Here is a 21,924-nt window from a genome sequence, read left to right as displayed (position 1 = left end):
CCAATAGAGCCGAAGAAAGTTAAAAAAATATGATTCTATCCAACTGTGACACAAGTGATGAGGAATATTTTGATGTCAGAGATTTGAGTGATTCTGATACTAATATCACCAATGAAAGAGATGACAAAGACGAAGAGCTCGTTGATGATGATTTATCTTTAATTCTCTGTCCGTCTTTGGAACGAATGCCTAAATATGATGACTTTTTGTAGGTGTAGCTGTACCTACAACCAATAATATCAATTAACACAAATGTCTAATATCTAACTTGTAACGTAGCATTATAGATCGTAGAAATAGTAATCGTGCATAATAACTGTAATAAGCGTATGCCGAAAGATTCGTTCTGACAAGAACATTTTATTTTATATAACGTAGTATTCTCTGATAAGAACATTTTATTTTGTATAACGTACTATTAGCTCTGATAAGAACCATTTCATAATGCTGTACATCAACTCATAGAATCATACAGATCACCAGTTTAGTCATCTCAGTGAAGTTTCAAGCATCGTACTTTCTCTCGACGATCGCAGATATACTCACGTGATCAGTCATATGCTCCGCGTTACACAACCGCACAGCAAGGCCAAGCGTCCTCGAATGAAAGGTCGGGCCTCGGGGTTTTTTTTTTTTTTTGAGAGGAGGAAATACTGTTACGTATTTACGGACTTAATATGTCGGACTCGAGTGTCCGCGGACTAAAACCTCCTCTGTGCTGTTAGCAGCCCTGGCTTTCACAGCGAAGTAGGACGTGGGCCGTGGAGGCCACAAAGACTACGCAACAACAGTCACGGGGCGTCTCCTAAGGAGACTCGAACCTCAGACCGGCTGTGTGCTTGTGGGAAGGAGAGAGAATGAAAATGACGATGACATGAAGATGAAAGATGAAAAGGTGATAAGAACACACTCGCCGGCGAGTGTGGTGGTGTTTTGTGTAATGTATCTAAGTGTGTATGTATGTGTTTATGATTGTGTGTATGTTTGTTTGTATGTATGTAAGTAGTGTAAATGTTAGTGTGCATGTATGTTTGTGTCTGTTTGTGGAGCATGTTTGTGATTGTGTAACTGGTGTATGTCAGTCCGTCAGTCAGTCCGTGTGTGAGTCAGTGTAGTGAAACGATTACAGGACGAGGACTAGCATCTCGTCGGGTATCAAAACAATGTGTGGCGTATCTAGGGTGCGGGCCGCTGACCATCGTCAGAGTGACGAGTGCCAGTGGTTTGTGATGGTTGACCGCGCCTACGCCTGCCAAGGCGGTGTGTGCGTGTCTGTGTCGGTGTTTGTGTGGGTGTCGCGTTCGCGATGGTGATGTCGTCATCCGGGTCTACCGTTACGTGTCTGGGACGTCTTATTGGGTTGAGACTATGGTGAAGGGGGGTGTACCGGCATGCTTTCCTAACCAAGATGTTGGGATGGTTAGGCGCCTTGTCAAAGAAGTGTCGCGAGATCTCTTTAAAGTGTTGAGCTATCGTCGGAAGCTCTAGGTCGCGGTGAAGGTCAACGTTTCGGATGAACCACGGGGCTCCGGTTGCCATGCGCGTGAATTTATTTTGAACTACTTGCAAACGACGTAAGTAGCTCGGTCGGGTGCGCGAAAACGAAGCTTGCGTATGACAGTATGGGCCGTACGATGGTTTTGTACAGCGTCACTTTGTGTTTGAGCGGAAGTTTGCTTCGCCCACACACAAGTGGATAAAGGCGACTGAGGACAAATCGGGCTCTGTTGCATATCGTATCAATATGTTTCTTGAAGTTCATATTGCTGTTGTACGTGACTCCTAAGTATTTGTAATCCTTCACCCACGGAATGGGTGTTTCATACAGTTTAATAACGTCGGTCGGTTGTTTTTTAGCGCGGATGCTATTCGCGTTACCGAAGCGTACCGCTGCACTCTTGGTGGGGTTCACTTCAATCCGCCATTTTCTGAACCAGTTGCCTAGTTCATCGACGGCGGCTTAAAGCACTTTAATGTTCTTGCTCAAGGTTGAGCGGTTGGAGCCAAAGTAGAGTGCCGTGTCGTCAGCGTACTGAGCGAGCTGGACACTCGGAAACTTGGGAATGTCGCTCGTGAAGAGCGAGAAAAGAGTGGGAGAGAGAACCGAACCCTGTGGCACGCCAGACCTGATGGGTCTGGGTGAGGATAGGGTGCCCTCTACTCGATATCGGAAAGAGCGATCAGTAAGGTAGGCTCGTATGATGCGCACGAGCCTGTCTGGCACTCCCAGTTGATACAGCTTGAATACTAAGCCGTTGTGCCATAGCTTGTCGAAGGCCTTCGCGACATCGAAAAACACGGCTGCCGTGGTAGTGTGAAATTGACGACGTATGAGAATGTACTCGGTGAGTCGGTGAGCCTGCTGGGGACACGAGTGAGCGGTTCTGAATCCGAACTGTATGTCGGGTATCAGGTTAAGCTCCGCGATGTAATGATTAAGACGCGCGAGAATTAATCTTTCGTAAAGTTTCCCGATCGAGTTAATTAAGCTAATAGGCCTATAGCTCCTCGGATTAGCTTTAGGTTTATTGTGTTTTGGGATACCGATAACAGTGGAATCCTTCCATTGTTCGGGGAACGCGCTATTAGACAATAGAATATTAAAAATGGTAACCAATAAAGTAATAAGAGTCGAAGGTAGGATTTTAAGAACCCTATTGTTTATAGTGTCGGGCCCCGGGGCCTTCTTGGAGTGAAGCTCCTTAATGATTAGCTTCACCTCTTCGTAAGAGGTGGGTTTTATTACATCGCCTGAAGGGCTCAGAGCGGAGCGACGTTCAACTTCACGATCAACTTCGTCAACGTGTGTCGGGTCGGCTGCTGCATTTGGAGAGCACTGACTCTCGAGACTATCGGCGAGGCATTCAGCCTTCTCATCGTCATCGAGCGCCGGCTGCAGTCCCGGTCTGTCCAAAGGAGGCATGACAGTGGGCGGCTCCTGATTGAACGGACGAGGCAGCTTCCAGAAAGCCACATCTGATGGCTTAAGGTTGCCGAGCAAGCGGTCCCAACGTTCGCCGCGGAGTTCCGCGATACGTTCCCGTACCACCCGCTGTAGGTAGCGGAGGTGGCGCCTATTCTCGACCGACGGATACCTATCGTAAAGTCTAGTGGCTCTGTGCTTCTGTGTGAGTAAGTTCCTGACCTCTGGAGGCAGGTTTAGGCGATGCGGTTGCATCGTCGGAACCTGCCTGGAGCAGGCCTTGATCCTATTCTGTATATGTGACGTCACATGAGAGATAGCACTGTGAGCCGTGTCGACCGAGTCGATGACGTCCGGTATAAGGTCAAGGTCGTCGGACTTGATAGACTCGAGATCCTTTTCCAGCCGTTGCCAGTCGATCACTGTTTTCGTCGGTGGTTGAAAGTTAACCGGTGGGCCTAGATTTAGGACGACGGGCCGGAGGTCTGACTCTAATTCGTGAAAAACCTCGATTGAATTTACATTGAGCGTTACGTTCTTAAGTAACGCAACGTCTAGAATGTCGGGTCGGTGCGCGACGTTATCCGGATAACGTGTTGGTTCGTCGGGTGCTATTACTGAAAAGTTCAGCGTGTCTGTCAGCGAATCTAATAAGATTCCGTTTCTATTTGTGACTCTACTGTTCCAGCTGGAGTGTTTGGCGTTAAGATCGCCGCCCACTATAACTGCGGCCCCGTGGCCGAGTAATGCTTCTATATCTGTGTCTAATACTTGTTTGTTGGGCGGAAGATAAGCTGAAATAACAGTGATCGGCTGGTGATTCGCCATACTGACTCGGATGGCAGAGGCCTCGATGTTAGTGAGGACCGGAGGATCTATAGGTATACAGTGTAGAGACCTTTTAAAATAAATGAGGGTACCGCCCATACGGGTGGTGCGATCATTTCTGACTAAGTTGTAATTAGCGATACGCGGATCGCGTAGACGTGGTTTTAGAAATGTCTCTTGCACTAAGAATAGGTCTAATTGATGTTCGTGAGCGAACTCCTTCACCAAGTCTAGTTGAGGCTTAAGGCCTTGGGCGTTAAAATACGCTATACGGAGCGTATGTGGTTTAACCCGTCCGCTTACGTGATTAGGCATCGCGAATGCTTTTATACTTTCGCCCTATATCGGTGAGGGCTCGGAAAATTTTGGCGTTGTCTGCCATAACTTGCAGGAGCGACGGCGGGTCGTCCCGGACTGCCTCGAGCCTGCTGGCCAGGGCTGTGATTTCATCTATGTCGAACAGCTCTGACAGCTCGAACATGAAGGCAAAGGCGCTGCCGCCTTGGTTACCTGTTGCCGCGGACATGGGCGCCGGTGGCCTCGGTCGCGGGACCGACGCCGCCGGGCCTTCTCTGCCCTGCCTTGCGGCTGGCGGCACCCTTTGTGACGCTTGTGTTTGGGTGCCTTGGGACACCCGCGATAGCTCGCGGGGTGCCCCTTCTCCCCGCACAAGACGCAGGCCGGGGGCTCCGCGCATTGCGCTGGTCGAGTGCACTCCGGCGTGCCGTGTTTGCCGTATAACTGGCATCTGTGACACTGACCAGGCCCCCCGCGGTTGCGAGGAGCTTCGGCCCGGATGCCCTGAAGGGAGCAAACCGATTTTATATTAAAAATTTCCTTTCCCACTTGCGTGAGGTCGAGGACGACGAGAACCATGTTAAATGGTTGTTTGTTGGTGGTTCCGCGCATACGGTGCACCTCGTGTGCAGGGTAACCCTGCTCTTTGAGGTCCGAAAGAATGTCGGCCTCGTCGAACTCTCTGGGGACGTTCGTAATAACGACCCTCAGACGCTTCTCCTCAGGCAGGGCGTACGTGTGGAAACCCACACTCAGCTCTCTAAGAAGAGATGTCAAGGCGCGGTGGTTGCTACCTCTTTGGTCTCTAATTTGATGAGAGATTGGTACGCCATCGCCTGGAAGGAGAGCGTCTTCGGGATCCTATTTTTGATAACCAACCAGCGGCCTCGGTCTCCTATAAAATTAGGAGGCGGGCGCTTGGTCGGAGGCGGTACGTGGGCTTTAGAGGGCGCGGGCGCGGACGCGCGAGTGGAGCCAGTCGTGGCCGCGGCTTTCTTGGCAGGTGTGCCATCAAGAGAACGCGATTCGCGACCGCGCTTCTTCTTGCGACTGACGGTGATGAAGCCGTAGGCATCCGACGCGACACTCTCCGCTCTCGACGGTAGAGCGGTTTCCGGCTGGGCCGGTGAAGCACTGGAAGCCTGAGGGGCTTCCGTGCGGTCAGGACTGACCGCGGGGACCTTAGGGGTCGCCTGCGCGTCAAAGTACGCCTGAAGGACAGGCGGACGGGCTGATCGGGTGATCACTTTCCTTGGTTTGACCGAGGCTACGGAGCTTGCGTCGGAGTCATTACCTAGTTCCATTTCGGATTCCCCGTCGGAACCCGAAACGTCAGACGATGAGTTATATTTGTTGAATTTCGCTTTAATAGCGGCATCCACTGTCTCGTTGATTGTTTCTTTCATTAGCGGAGCGATCTTCTCCGTAAGGAACCTATCAAGTAGAGCGCTGAAAAAGCCCTCGTTGGCAACCATTGGTGAAGCCATGGTTGTAATATTTGGCTAAGTTGAGCGGGTGACAACCCCCGCTGCCCGAGTCAGGCAGAGGGGGAATATAATAATTAAGTGGACAACTATAATTAAGTTGTACACTTGCACATTAATAAATAATATTAATAATAATAAAATATGCAAAAATTAAAAGAAACTAATAATAATAATTAAGCCTAAGACTTAGCTTTGCTGGTTATAGACTGGCTGGGCCGGAACCCCGGAACGCTGTGCAGGCCCCCACGGAGAAGACACACACGGCACGAACTGCAACTCACAAACACACACGATTAGCGTGCAGAATCGCGAAAAACAGCACAGGTGCTAACTAACACGATCGTAAAACCGGGTTATTAACACTTATAATAACTAAGCTACGTTCCGCGAAGGAACGTAACAGGTGCGAGACTCAAAGAGTCCCGAACAATAGCGCGCGATAACAATAGCTAGCCCAGGTGGCCTGAGCAGATAGTGCGATAACGCAGGTAATAAAAATATTCGAAGGAGGACAGATAACGCGGCACGTGTGCTCGCGAATCGAACTGTCGCTGCGACTCGGGGGTCGATCGCTATTCATGCAATTTTAATCAATGAGCAACAGCCGTAGGTGCGGAATGCTCATTGACATCGTATGATCGAGGTTCGACGCGAGTTTACACAAACTGCGATAGCATTAGTTTTAGAGCGTGATAGAACACATAATATTATTATCAAATCTTATTGAATGAAACGTTTTACTATTGGTTAAAATGTAAGCTCTAGTATTGGTGTGTATTTTCTGAACTTGTAAATATTTTTTAAGTAACGATTGTAATTGGGTAACTAGTTTTAAGGACTTTGTATATATATCGTGTAACTTTTTAATAAATCATATCGTCCATATATCTTCCACATATTCCTCACAGTCAAGCAGTTGTTTTATTTAATCGTCAAACGCTCAGTCTCTAAATAGGTATGTTTCAGTACAAAAAAGATAAAAGGCTATTATCCCTTGGGTGGCACCCCAGCTACCACACTGCGCGTGGCGCACGAGCCATTCGTGTCTACCGACACCAAGGTCACAGCATGACGCAACGGACAAAATAATTTATTGCTTTTGAAGTGTTTGGGTTTGTTTATAAAGACGAACGTCGATGCTTTTGTTTTTAACAAGCTAGCGCTTTGTTAGATAACATAAACAAGACAAATCGATACTGCATAATTTGCACAAATTTCGTACAAAGTAGGGCTGTCATGCATTTTTATGATTTTTTTTAGATTTACCTACAGATTACATTTCGATTATTACTAATGAATGTAGTAATTTTTTATAACTAAAACATTCTTCAAAGTTACTAATTAGTAATAGAATGGTTACTAAAACATCATAGATAATACAAAAAATAATTTTTAAACTGCTACAGATAATTTTTACGGCTGATCGCATTTTGACGGCTTGTCGTATTGAGTGACTATTTTTTATTACATTACACAGATAAAGTTTTAAAATTAAAAAAATATATTTTATAGTGTGATAAGCTGCAGTATTTTAACCAGGGGTGAGACAGTCGCCTTATAGAGACGTTTTCAGAAAACTGTAGTGCCATCTGATAGTTGGCCCCAAAATTAAAGCTTTGTCAGCTGTCACTCGCTTTGAAACCTGCCCACTGGTCATAAAATGGCGGCTACTTCTAGCGTTTGCAGTTTGCACATGTATGTAGCTCTCGTGTTCCATTTTGCATATTTTTGGTATTGAAATCGAAGTGTAAATGCGTCGAGTCGAGCCTTGTGCTCCTCCGCCTTGCTGTTGCGAATTCACTCCAAAAATCTCCTTATTCTGTGTATTTCTACTTTTTGTGATAGAGACCCATTGGTTTGTGGAATTTATGAATTTTGGTGTAATGCCGAGACGTTGTGCTTTCGGTTGTGCGCTCCGTGGTAAGTAAATTATTCTCTTAAATCTTAATAGTATAGTTTATTGACTAATCTTGTGATAAATAAAGTATCATATAAGGTTTGTTCTACTCTCAGGTTCTCTACTACCGGTCCGTAGATTGAATTTGCAATCATGGTTAAAACTATTATAAACATACCGGTTTTCTGTATCTTGCCCCAAACATTAAAATCCAATCCCTCAAATCATCTTATGTCAGACTTCAGACTCCCCCTGACTTATATGGTTTAATAATAATTGACAGCTGTGCTGGCTTCTGACACCATTTTTATCAAGAGAAAAGTCAATATATGAGTCCAAAATCTAATACTAGCCCAATGGTCATAACACTAGGTTATCACAATTTGTCTGATGGCTTTAATAGTCACTCAATTTATTTAATAATGTTATTTATTATTTTCAGAGATTCCAATGCATGGTTTCCCAGATGCTGTCAAATTCCTGAGCAGTTTAAAACTTGGGTCAGTCTTGTTGGTGGAAACCCTTAAACATCTGATCTTGAATGAAGAAGAAAGAAGAAGAGAATTTGTGATATACACTTTTCTGACAGACACAGAAATCATAATCAATGGGTAAGCACATTGGCAGTTCCGATGCTTCATCTGCTTGGTAAGTCCCCTAATTTAACACATATTGAGTTGCTATTCGATTCTATTCCTTACTCTGTCAGATTTAGTCACACCACTAAGAATCTTTGTTGAGTTGATGGTTTTTTTGGAGGTATATTGTATCATTCTGGAAACACCTGATTTTCTTACACAGTTGTGATTACAAAATTCAATGGTTGCATTTCTAGTTGAAACTGGTTCATTATCTATGATAATCATTAAATAATCAAACATAATCTTTACATATTCACATTAATTTTCAGGACAACTACAGAGTCAAGTAATCTTAGGACAAGCTTCATCCACACAACATTTACTGCCTACAATAATACAGCAAGACTGTTCAGGTAAATAATTTTTAAAACTTATTTACAATGTCATAAAGGTTACTATAACATAAGTGATATTCTTAATGATACCACAGAAATGGCATGGAGCGGCCACCCTCAGGGTATTAAATAATAAATTTTATTGTATGATTTAACATTGTCACCATATTTTTAAGTAAAAAAAAGAAGCCCACTGAGTATCTTACGCCCTTACTTCTCAGGTCTGAGGTATACTTTTTCCTGTCCATGTCTTTTTTTCTATAATGGTTTTGTTTGACAGCTTATTTCAACTTGTGATTTAATTTGAGCTCTAGACTCTTAAGAAATGCTGCCCTGGTTCTACATTTTCTGAGTGCTACTTCATTATGATTTGATTTTTGGTTTTATTTTTATTTTTCTCCATTATCGTCTGATTGAAATTGACAATTGAAATGACTTGAAAAGTATAGTTAAAATTCACTCTGACAAAGTAGGCAACAAACTACATAAGTATTATTTCCAATTTCAGATGCATCTCGACAATTTACTTCAGCAAGGTGCTTGATGCTGGAACATAATTATAGTTTTATTAGTAAGCCTAAAGGTGTTCCTTTAGGCTGGAAAAGGTATTAATATTAATATACTAATATTACAAATGGGAAAGATTCTGATTTCTTTTGAAAATATAGTTTTTATACTTTTTTATCCAAAAAGTGCTGAATAAATTTGTATGAAATTTGTGATCTCATAGTTTATGATCTTTTGTCTAGGAGGGCAAAGTAGTTCCCTCATAGTCCCGGAGCTGGGGACAAAAATCAGCAAGATTCTTGTAATGGCCCATCATTTATTTTGTAGTATGTGAGTCAGCAAAGTTAGGGAGTAGCACACCTGACAATGGCGGGGTTTGATGTAATATTACAACACTCATAAGAAATTAAACATAATAAGAAATTCGAAAGGTCTTTATTTAACAAACATTAACCATAAATGTGACAGTAATTTTATAACAGCAGATTAATGCATAAGACATGACATAAGACTATTTAGCCAAATGTCTTTTTTGATGAAGGCTGCATTGGTACCTGATAGGATTGAGAACAGCTAATGTCCGTGTGGGAATGAAATTTTGAATATATTTTTATTCATTACTAGCTGACCCGACAAACGTCGTACTGTACATATTAAATTCTCCTTCTTATCAAAACCTTTACTGGACTTCCACAAAAAATTCAAGACCGAAATTAGCCAAATCGATCCAGCCATTCTCAAGTTTTAGCAAGACTAACAAACAGCAATTCATTTTTATATATATAGACTTTAAGACTGAATCCCTTTTCATATTGTCCATTTATTTAATACCATATAATACATATATAATACTATACAATTTGTAAATTAAACATTCTTTCACAGATCTAATGGCTCCACAGCGTACAAAGATCAAGCATCTTCAAGTAGAAATATTGCGCTTGCGAAAAAAGGTACAATCTTTCAAAGCAAGGTTAAAAGGTGGTGCAGATCGATCAATCGAATTTTGTCAGGAAAATTAACATATGTGGGTGAAGGCGAAACAAAAACAGCTGCCAACAATATAATGATAAACATAAACATTATAAAAATAAAAAATAATATGCAAACATTGCTTTTTATTTCTCCCATCCAATCAATTCAATTACTCATACCAACACTACTAAATCCTATCCTTTATGTTCTATGTTGTGGCAAAATTAAATAACTAACTCTACGCGCAATTTCAACATGGTAAAAAATTGCAATACCTACATTAAAAAGTAGAGTTAGTTATTTAATTACGTCACAACATTAAAAATGAATTTCATAATTTCGAGCTAATATATAGTTATTTACGGGGCCAGTATTCAGATGGCGCTAGTTTTCAAATAGACAGCTCATAATGCGTAGAGAGGGCTCTCTTTTCCCTATATATTATTATACTCTTTGATTTTAACAGAAGTTATATGTTTTTCCTGTTCATAATATGTCACCGATGTAAAACTTGCGTTAGTAATTTCACTATTTTTTATAATAATTATTATCATGAGACTGATTAAATTATGGAGGTCTAAAGTTAATTTTAAGGTTATTCTAAACGATGTTGATTTTATTATGTCAGAAGGTTTAAAATAATTGAATATCTTTTGATTAAACAAATATTTTTTGATAACAGTAGAAACTCTTTGTGTTGTAGGATTATGAGACAAATTATATATTAATAAAATTGTTACAATAGAAGAATTAATGTGTTTTTTTATATTTTTTAATTAGGTAACAGACTCGTATAAAAATATAAAATAGTTAGTACGAATTGACATAACTACATTGACTATAAAATTAACATCGTTTCCCACATTTTCTTAGATTACTCCTACATTATGTACCTAGCAATTAGGTGGATAACAACGGGATTAAGAGTAAGTTGCAGTACTACTACTATAGTTATTACCAAATGAAATCGGATATAAATATTTATTTATATTTATTATTTATACTAATTAAAATTTTTCGTGATTGTATACACAAGTCACAGAAAAATTGTAATATTCATTATTTGAATAAAGGTAAAAATAAATAAAAACCAGTCAAATTCTCTCGTACCCAAATTGATTTACATACACTAGGTACTCGAACAACAGACCCTACCCAAATAGCTACATCTTTCAATGAATACTTCTTTAATATTGATATACTCAATGGAAATCAAAATCCAATCAACATTAGTAAGAACCCCTCTTTTACGTAGGGGAGAGCAGGTAGGATTCGTACAGAGGGAGCATTCGTACAGTGGTCATAATATTATTACTATCCAACACAATGATGCGTTTGTATTTATGTGCGAGACTCTCGTTTATGGGTTTAGTCAAACCGCGGGAGTGGCGTTGCAGCAAAGAGAATTTAAACACTGCGTGGTAGTACAACTTGAGTACGACTGCGAGCGACGGTCGTCGTTGGAACGAGCCGTATTGTGTTTTCACGCTTGGTAGGTAATTTTTCAATGACCCTTTGAACGTGTTTAATATCAATTTTTTTTACTCAAATTGTGATGTAATTTCTTATGGCTCATGAATTGTTTGCATTAGTTTACTATGTCAGTATTCATTTTGGGATAACTTTGACTGTTATTTTTATTTTAAATAAGATTGTCGAATATTTGGGTTGGGGCACCTTCGTACAGTTATGAATGGGGTGGATTCATACAGTACGAATGCGTCAGGTGAATTGAGGTCAGATAATGTGGTTACAAAGACATTATTTTATTACAGAATCAAATCGCGACATGATCGAATCGAATCGAATCGAATCGAATTTGAAATATGTGAAGGGGACTAACACGGGAGAGATAGTTGAAGCTGAGGCCAGAATGTATATGAGCAACAACAACAAATCATACTTAAAGAATTGGATCCTAAAAATCACAGCGGCTGTATCACCCTCTTTGCTGTTAGAGCCATTTACTGTTAGAAACGCCAGCAATTATCTGACCATAAATTAGACAGAAATGCTTGGAAAACATCGAAGAAAGGAATATTGCCAGGAGAATCAAAAATATATACTGATACTCCTGAAAAGAACAGATTGGAAGAAAGAGCTGAAGAAGCACGAGCATATGAAGAAACAAAGAACAATGGAGATGATAGGCGCACTGCTGGCAGAGACAAATATCAAAACTAAACCAAAGAGACAAAAGAAAGGCGTAGAGACTGATAGTGAGGACGAGGCTCATTTAAGTAAAAATAAATTCTTCCGTACAATATGCGATGAAATCCTGTTACGACGGAAAAGATAATAGAATGCTTGCTACCGGTCAAATTCGGAAAGAAAAAAACGGTTCTACATTATATTGGAAAGGTGGTAAGAAAATAAATCCCTCTGAATACAAAGTTTAATTACTAAGAGAAAAGCAAAGCACCTGGAACCCGTGTGTGCAATAAAAGATCCATTATCTAGTACCAATTCGTATTTTGGAATAATAAATAGTAAGAAATGTTATTTGATTCTTTAAAGAAATAAGAAAACTTTATAAAAATTGTTTTACTATTTTAATTTTACGACAAGTCTTCAATTGTTAAATTTTTTGTAACTATTAAAGTGTAGAAAAACAATATTGTTAATTATTACTCTCTCGATTCTCTACCGTTCTCGTTTGCTGAAGACGTGTTTTAAGTTGTGCGCACGCGTTCCGCCGCTTTACTTAAACCGACCAAAGATATAACGTTGATATACTGAAATCTAGAAGTGAAATTAAACCAATTATAATGCTTCGTTTTCCGGTAAGATCGTCATCATTAAGTGACCTCACTGAGACAGTCTTAACTAAAGATAAACCTATACACGTTACACGCAATAGGAAAGCTGAACCCGTCCTAGAAGCAATAGAGACCCTTACAGCAGATATGAATTCTCAATTTAAAAAAATGCGAGAACAATTTACTTCCAAGTTCGATGAACTTAAGATAGAGATGGTGTCGCGGGATGCAGTAATTGAAATTAAATTTCAAGAACTTGCCACTAAAGTAGAAGATCTACAAAAGATATAAAAATGTATAGCAGTCTGTATATTTTTTAATATTACACGTTTTAGTATTAATATAAGTATTTCCAATATTATAAAAAAATATGTATCTATGCTATGTACAACTCAAGGTCAGATACAATAATGATAAGAAGTTCAGCCATTTAGATGGCGCCGAGTACGGTCTCCTCAGCATCCTCTGTATCACAATAGCAGAGGTCTTAATGCTAGCTGATGTAACTAATTATATCTTCAGACGTTGCCTTGGCCCTGGATATTGACGATTTGTCAATATCCACGGCCGCTATTATTAAGAATGCATAGGAGTGTAATCGGTATTTCACACAAGGCAAGAAAGACTCACTGACTCTAATGACACAATATATTAGAAGCGTATATAGGAATATTGATGAACTAAATGTTTTGTCAACAAGAATGAAGTTAAGTATTGATATCATCATACTTACAGAGTGCTGGCGTTGTAGTGATAGGACACACCCAGTGCTTTCTTGATATAAATCGTACAAGACTTCACGACTACTAAACCAAAATGACGGACTAGTGACGTACGTTAAGACTGAATTGTCTGTTTCAGTAAGCGAGCCCCATCTCATTGAGGCGAACTGTCTGACTCTTACATCTGATGATTTTATTTATTTATTTATTTATTCATTTATTTATTTATTTATTTATCTATTTATTTATTTTGATTAAAACGGTTACAACACCAATTACAATAATCAAGTACGTTAAACTATAATTGTTAGATGCTATTATGCGAGGACTCATAAAGTTGATAAATAGATCACAATCAGAGCGGGCTTCTACGAGGTGATTAAACAATTTCAAGACTCGCGGCACGGGCGCTACCGTGCTACCGTGCGACACGCGGGTACCGCCAGCAGACGGTGATTTCTACAACGAATATAATTGTTAGGTGTATACAATCGAATCAGCTCATTATGAATATCAGGGGCATCTATTAAGCCCCGGCTAACTTTCAGCTAGGTAGTTGCCTGGTCGAGAGCCCGTCTGGTTTCCAGAGTGTTGTATCCGAGGCAACCGATGAGATACGCTGTCGGGTACAAGTACGGGTAGTAACCTAGTTTCCGCTTATACAGGAAACGCAAAAATGCTTTTTGTACTTTCTCCAGCATAAGGGAGTAGGTTACTTCGTAAGGATTCCATACGCACGAGCTCGCTTCAAGCTTACTACGCACAAGGGTACTGTAAAGCAGTTGTATAATATTGACGCTGTGGAAGTCGCGCGCATTCCTTTATACGAAACCTAGTCTCATAAAGGACTCTTCAGTTACTGTTATTATATGGTCGTGAAAGGTAAGCTTTTGGTCAAATGTCACACCCAGATCTTTCATTGAATTCCGTCTACTTATGAGCTTACCATTAATGCGGTACTGAAAAGGGATTGGTTGTCGCATTCGACAAAAAGTGACAGTATAGCATTTAGTGAGATTAAATTCCATTTTATTATGCACACCCCAATTATAAACAGCATCTACGTCAGCCTGAATAGCCTCACATTGCGCCTCATTTTGGATGCTCGCATATAATTTTAGGTCATCCGCGTAAAGGAGACACTGCGCATACTTGGGAATCTCGGGTAAGTTATTTACCATTAATAAAAAATGTCCTAGGATTGAGCCTTGATTCACTCCAGAGCGGGTATAATAAGGGTTCGATTCATAAATTGCATGTCTAATAAACTGCTGCCGATCACGGAGATAGTCAGACAAGAGATTAAGAAGCTTTGGACAGAAGCCTATAGCACAAAGTTTTGCAAGTAGGATGTCATTATTAACCCTGTCGAAGGCCTTACGAAAATCAAAGTAAAGGACATCTACTTGTAATCGCATATCTAATTGTGTTGATATAAATTCTGTTAATGTTAACAAGTTTGAATTTACTGATCTTCTGCATCTAAAACCATGCTGAGCATTACTAAGAAGTTTAGCTACCTGTAAATAAATTAGTCTGTGGAGAACATTTTCAAATATTTTAGCTGGTGAAGATAGATTTGCTATGGGTCGATAACTTTCAACATCGGATTTATCAGAACTCTTCGGTATAGGCGTTACACGTGTTGTTTTCCATTGGAGGGGATAGCAACTTGTTTGCAAAGATAAATTAAATATATGACATAAAGATGAGGCAATACATGTCTTTAAATCCTTGAAGAGAAAAGATGGTAATCTGTCAGGTCCTACTGAACTGGAAGATTTTAATTTATTAATACCATATATATATCCTGAGATGTGAATTTAAGTATATTTACATATTTGCTATTATGAGAAGTGTCATAATTATTGGCTTGTGCTATATTTAGTTGGGGAATATCGGTAGAATACACACTTGCAAAGAACCTGGCAAATGCTTCAGCAGCTGCAGCTCCCGTAAAGCTCAAAGCCTCCTTTGGAACGAAGACTTGCTATGTGCTTCCAGAATTCAAGCGGATTAGATTTAATATTATTTTCTACGCGTATTAGATATGCTTTGTAAGCCTCAGCAGCTCGACGTTTTAATGAATTTCTCATATCCGAAAAGGCTCGGAAGTCATCTGGCCGCTGGGTTTTCCTCCAATTTCTATGTAGTTTAAGTTTAGTGTCTTTTATAATATCAACCGTGAACCAAACAGGGTATCGTTTACAAGTAGATTTCTGGCGAGATTTTCTAGGCATACAGGTATCAAAGACTGTAAATCTTTATGACATGATTTCACATCACACACATCTACTGCGTGATTAACATTATGAGATTGTAAAACCGGTTTCCAGTCTATATTTGATAACATTGAATAAAGCAATTGAAAATCACATTTACTTAAGTTCCAGTCTTTTGAAGGGTTTATATTACTAGCCTCAATGACCTCTGAACAATGAGCTGATTCGACACTTACTTGTAGGTCTAGCGGACCCGTACGCGTCGGGTGGAACTATTCCATCCGTGCTGTTCACAATCACCTCACAGGAGCCCTCCCGCATCAAAACAACATCTAATATTCCACCGTGACAATTTACTATTTTGTTTACGTCTTTGAGTGAGCAAAAAGATAGAAAATAACAATAGTAATTTTTAACTATGGTTGAGGCGCTATTTAAGTTAAGGTCACCCATGATACATGATCCATGCATAATCTATATCTATAGGCCGCCAGCTTTCAGAGATACAAGCAATTTCATTTCATCACTGGATGCATTAATGATATAGCATAAAATGTATAAAAATATAATTATTGTAGGTGACATCAATATAAATATCAGTCCTGATAATATCACTATCAAAGTACAATCGGAAGAATTTATATCCCTAGTTGTTAGCCATGGTATTCTACCTGGACATACATTTTCAACCAGAAACAACAGCTGCTTAGATGTTTGCATTTTGCTTAAAACTCGATGTGACAATATTGCGCCTGTGATTAAGACAGACATTACGGATCATGCGTCAGTCCTACTTAATATCTCAAAAACTATTATGCGACATAATATTGAATATGAAACTGTTAAAAGAATTAACTATGAAGCTGCTCTAGCAGAGCTACTAACCAAAGACTGGAATTTCATTACTGATTCTGCAGATGCTAATATAGCAACGAATATGTTTCTCAGCTATTTAACAAATGTAATCAAACAACATACTGTGCTAAAGAGAGTTGCAAGCGCTAAAAGAAAAATAAAGCCCTGGATAACTCCAGGGCTAATTAGATCAATCAGGAAGCGAGATAATCTGCATAAAAAGTTTCGTAAACCTCCTAATAATAGTGAATTGCAAAAACTTACAGACTATACCGAAACATGTGTAACTCCATCCTCAAAGCAGCCAAACGAAAATATGAAAGGCAATTACTAAATAATTCCGTACATAAAACTAAAGATTTAAGGAACTATTAAGCTTATCCTCTTCTCCTATCGATTCTGTAAATATTGTAAACAAATACTTCGCCACAGTAGGATCCTTACTTGCAGCAGATATATCTTCTAGTCTCTCAGCAGAACTAATGGTCAAGACAATGAAAAACCTACTCAAACTCCTGAATCATCGTTTGCTCTCTTTCTTGTATATGAATCCGAAATTATCAGCACAATTAATTCACTCAAATCTCAAAGCGCTCCAGGATGGGACGGAATACCAAACGACTTTTATAAAAATACTAAATTTGCTATTTGCAATCCCATTACATACATTTGCAATACTTGTTTCATGACAGGAGTTTTCCCCCACTGGATTGAAAAAATCTATTTTAAGTCCCATTTATAAAGGTGGAGATAGAGATAGTGCTTCGAACTATCGCCCAATTTTTTTGCTTCCTGCACTATAACTACTTACCTGATCTATGTCTATAAGATTATAGAAAAGATCATAAACAAAAAATTGGTGATATAATATCTAGAGAGTAAAACCTGCTATCGAATAATCAGTTTGGTTCCCGGCCCAAAAAATCAACTTTTACCGCAGTAACAAAAATAACCTATGATTTAGTTAATAACCTGGATGCAGGTCAAAAGTGTTTGGGCGTTTTCCTAGATTTCACGATGGCGTTCAACACTGTCTCTGTTCCCAACCTTTAACATAAACTAGATCAACTCGGTATAAGGGGTCGGAGAGCTACCTTACAAAACGCAAACAAGCGGTTAAAATTGACCAATATCTAAGTGACAAGGTCTATATTGATTGTGGAGTTCCGCAAGGAAGCATACTCAGGCCATCCCTCTTCACTATATATATTAACGAACACTGTAACATGCAATTATCTAACACTGTCATCTCAACATAATATACAGACGACACTGCATTAATATTTTCAGGAAGTACATGGGCAGACGTTAAAGAAATAGCAGAAAGAGGGTTATGCAAAGTATCTAATTGGCTGAAACTCAACATATTGACTCTAAATGTAAATAAAACGAAGTACGCAATTTTTACAATATTTAAAATTTTCTGTCTTTAGTCGTACTCGTATTTACTCTTTTTGCATCTCAATAGCAATAACTACGTAGTGGTATTAAATAAAATGATGTATTATACCATTTTGTAAACTGTATAAACTGCGCATTTTTTTAAAATAGCACCACTTACGTTTTCACACTTTTTTTTTACATGAAACACTCTCAAACTATGCCAAAATTATTTTGGTATCAAATTTCATGTTGAAAACTAAAATTCTTATTTTGTTTTTGAAAAAGTATCATAGATACTCATATTATTTAATGTATTTCTAGTATTATAGTCTATCAGGAATAAGATGACACCAAAAACGCCATAAATTTCATTACTTTGTGGGCGTTGTGCACATGAATGTGTAGTAAAAAAAAAACGTGATTTTCTAAAATAAATCATATTTTGGGTATCACTTAGAATTATTTTTTTTAGATATTTTTTTCTGAGCGCTGGAGAGCTGTTCCGTGCGGGGTTCAAGGATTATCCATTCTTTCTCGGACACCTGTATATAAACACAATGAACTCCCATATAACACAATACGCGAACAAATAAAGCATAAAAGGCTCCGACATAATCTCTGTCAAATCCCATCAAACAGAACAAACTTTACTAATAAACAAATCCCTTTCTTATCAAGTTCTCTATACAATAAAATAAATAAAGATCTAAATATTTTTGAAAGAACTACAAAGAAACTTAAACATGAAGTTCAAAACTGGTTTCTAACACAGACTATAGAGAAATTACTGAAGAATTGCTAGAAATTATAACGTAATACATTTAAAACATTACATGACTCTTCTTAGTAAGTAAATCTACTTTGTGATCAATTAAAATCCACTTAAAAAATTAATGAGAAAAAAAAAGAATAAAAAAAAATATTATTATAATTTACAGCTTATAACTGCATGTTGTCGCTTCTAGTAGCTGCTAATACAGTGTTGATTCATGTCGGTATCAACTCACTTATTGTTTTATTGAGGGTACATGTAATTTTGATACAACAACGAAGTACAGATTATTTTGTGCAATGTATACCATTTTTATTAGAAACTGTGGTAATAATGTAGTGTGTTTGATTATAATTGGTACACATCCCGTTATTTAATTAAGTGTAACAAACCAAAGATGTGAATCAGGTTAGCTACCTAACTACCCAACTGGCGAAATGGTCTGGGTATATACCAAAAGTAATTCTACTTTACTTAAATATCACATTACACGTACTATTTACATTATTTCAGTTGACCTAAATAATGAAAATACGATATTATTTATTAATACTTATATTTTAATAGGCTTAGGATACATTTAAACTTGTTTAATTTAAATCAAGGTAATAATTTAGATACCTTCCGTTCCTAATTAGCAAATAATCACATATTCCTTTAGAAAGTATTATATCTATGTATATTTCATACATATAATGAAATATACAATAATATACCTTCACTAGTATGTAGATAATTATCTGGTGGTATTATACCTACCCACATATTTACTCATTACTACTCATACCTTTAAATTATATTTTACCTACTTAAATAGAATACTATAAGTATTATATTACTTAGTTATTTTTCCTCTCAAAATTATTAAACTACTACTCATATACTACATTATAATAGTCAGACATACACATTCTTGAACTATGGAATAACAGACCGATACACGGGGAGTGAGAGTCAACAACGGACCACATACAAGTAATGCAACAAGTGTTAGAGAAATACAAGGAGTTCAACAGGCCACTAAATATCGCTTTTGTCGATTACGCCAAAGCATTTGACACGATTTCCGATGACTCTATTTGGGAAGCTCTGTATAAATGTCACATAGACGAAAAGTATATACGAGTGCTAAGGAGCATCTATAAGGGAAGCGTAAACCAAGTCAAACTAGAAACACGAGGCCCAGATATACCGATTTGCAGAGGAGGGCGACAAGGAGACCCCCTATCACCCAAGTTATTCATAATGGTAATGCAACACATCTTTGATAATCTCAACTGGCAGTGGGAAGGGATCAAAATCAATCGAAATCGACTTACTCACCTCTGAGGTGAGTAAGTCGCTTTCGACGTCGTAAGTTCGCGGATGATATTGTTTTATTTGCAGAAACAAGTAAGGGCTTAGAAAAAATGTTAAATACTTTGAACAAAAAAAGCGAAGAAGTAGGTCTTAAAATGAATGAAACTAAAACCAAAGTATTGACAAACAGCCACACAAACATAATCAACTTGAACGGAAAGCCGCTTGAATATGTAAAAAACTACATATACTTACAATATACATTCGAAGGCAAAAACGAAGAACAAGAGGTCGAGCGCCGTATTAACATGAGCTGGAAAAAGTTCTGGTCCATGAAGGAAATCCTAAAAGGAGAATTTCCCGTCCACCTAAAGAAAACCGTCTTAGACACCTGTGTTTTACCAACTCTCACAACTTGTCTCATGCCAGAAAGCAATGGAAAGGAGCGTACTAAAAATAAAAAGAGTACATAAAGTAAAAAGTGAAGGGATACGACGAAAAACACAGGTTGTAGATGCCTTACATTACGCTCTGAAACAGAAGTGGAAGTGAGCTGGACATATAGCAAGATGTAGAGACAATAAATGGACCTCAGGGGCAACTTTTTGGGAAGGGCCAATAGGAAAAAGGAGAAGAGGACGTCCTAGGAAAAGGTGGATAGAAGACATTCAAGCGACAGCAGAATACTTATGGAAAAAGATAGCAATGGACAGAGAGGCATGGAACACGCTGGAGGAGGCCTATACCCAAGAAGGGGTTCCAATCAATAATGATGAAGACAATACATAACAACAGTCATTTATACAAATAAAAATTATATATATTTTTTTTCTTATCTATGTAAATAATGGTAAGTAACAATAAGTAATATTTATTATAATACTCGTAGATGTAATCATAGACATAACTGTAAGAATTGTAATGAACGTATAATAATTTAATAGTAGATTGGAAATAAATAGGTTTTATTATTATTATGCACGGTGAGTACTAATATCCTAAACACAGGGAAACTAAGGAGTTAGAGCTCAACCATGTACTAGTAGCTTGTTGTCATAATGTAGACTACATACTTACCTACACTCCAGCAAAATATCAATTTTCTGGAAAGGCACCAGCTTTTATGTCTGTTTCACATAAACCTACTGTATGTATGTGCCTAGTTTCTTTAAGTCCTAGCAATAAAAACTTCGTACCTACTTGTCTAGATTCACTTACGAAGTATGTAGGCTTCTTCTTAATGTTTGTATCTAAAGGTTGTGATGTATAATGTTGTGTACGAGGGGCACACTAAAATGATCAGGAATAAGAAAACCACATGCACAGTATAGGTAAATTGTATTTTATTATTTTTTATAGTATTCTCCGTTCAACTTAATGCACTTTTCCATTCGTGCAAACCAATAATTAAAACAGTAATTCCAGTCTGAAGTTGACGTTGACAAGGTGGCTGATTTGTACACTTCCACAGCTGCTTCGGGGTCTTCAAACCGTTGACCGCGTAATAAATCTTTCATTCTAGCGAATGTAAAGAAATCGTTTGGGCTCAGGTCAGGACTGTACGGAGGATGGCCAACAGCTCAACGTTTTCCTGCTTCAAAAAATCATTTGTATTCCGAGCCGTATTTTTCGAGCTCGCATTTTCGTGATGTAAGATGATGCGACGTTTCGGGTTATTTTTTCGGAGTTCGGCTATCATTACTGGCAAACAAACCGTGATATACCACTCAGCGGTAACCGTTTTGGGATCCTGTAAAGGAATTGTAGCAACATGCCCCTTTTTCGACACCTACGTAGCAACCATTTTCTTTGACACGCTGCGGGAGCGAACCAATTTCGTTGACCTCGTTGTTAGACCTCGTCTTCGAAGACCCAAACTTCTGACTGATGTTTAGTTTCAGGTTCGTATGAATAAATCCATGATTCGTCACTTGAGACGATATTATAAACGGCATTTGACTTCCATCCGTTGAAGCGTTGCAGAGTATTCCGGCACCAATCTACACGAGCCGCCTTTTGCTC

At 38.7% G+C, this 21,924-nt stretch overlaps 1 long non-coding RNA gene across 2 annotated transcripts; it reads left to right on the top strand.

Moving 5' to 3' along the window:
- Positions 1 to 7,086: 7,086 nt before the first annotated feature.
- LOC126970685 (uncharacterized) lies at positions 7,087 to 10,015 on the top strand. Of its 2 annotated transcripts, none has more exons than XR_007730681.1 (5): positions 7,087 to 7,455; positions 7,875 to 8,080; positions 8,343 to 8,426; positions 8,917 to 9,013; positions 9,801 to 10,015. It is a non-coding gene; the product is annotated as an uncharacterized LOC126970685 (long non-coding RNA). The 2 variants fall into 2 exon arrangements; XR_007730682.1 differs by having other exon boundaries at positions 7,875 to 8,191.
- The last annotated feature ends 11,909 nt before the right edge of the window (positions 10,016 to 21,924 follow it).

Source organism: Leptidea sinapis, chromosome 21, assembly GCF_905404315.1.
Source record: "Leptidea sinapis chromosome 21, ilLepSina1.1, whole genome shotgun sequence".
NCBI classification, from domain to species: domain Eukaryota; kingdom Metazoa; phylum Arthropoda; class Insecta; order Lepidoptera; family Pieridae; genus Leptidea; species Leptidea sinapis.
This window is presented reverse-complemented; position numbering and strand designations above follow the sequence as displayed.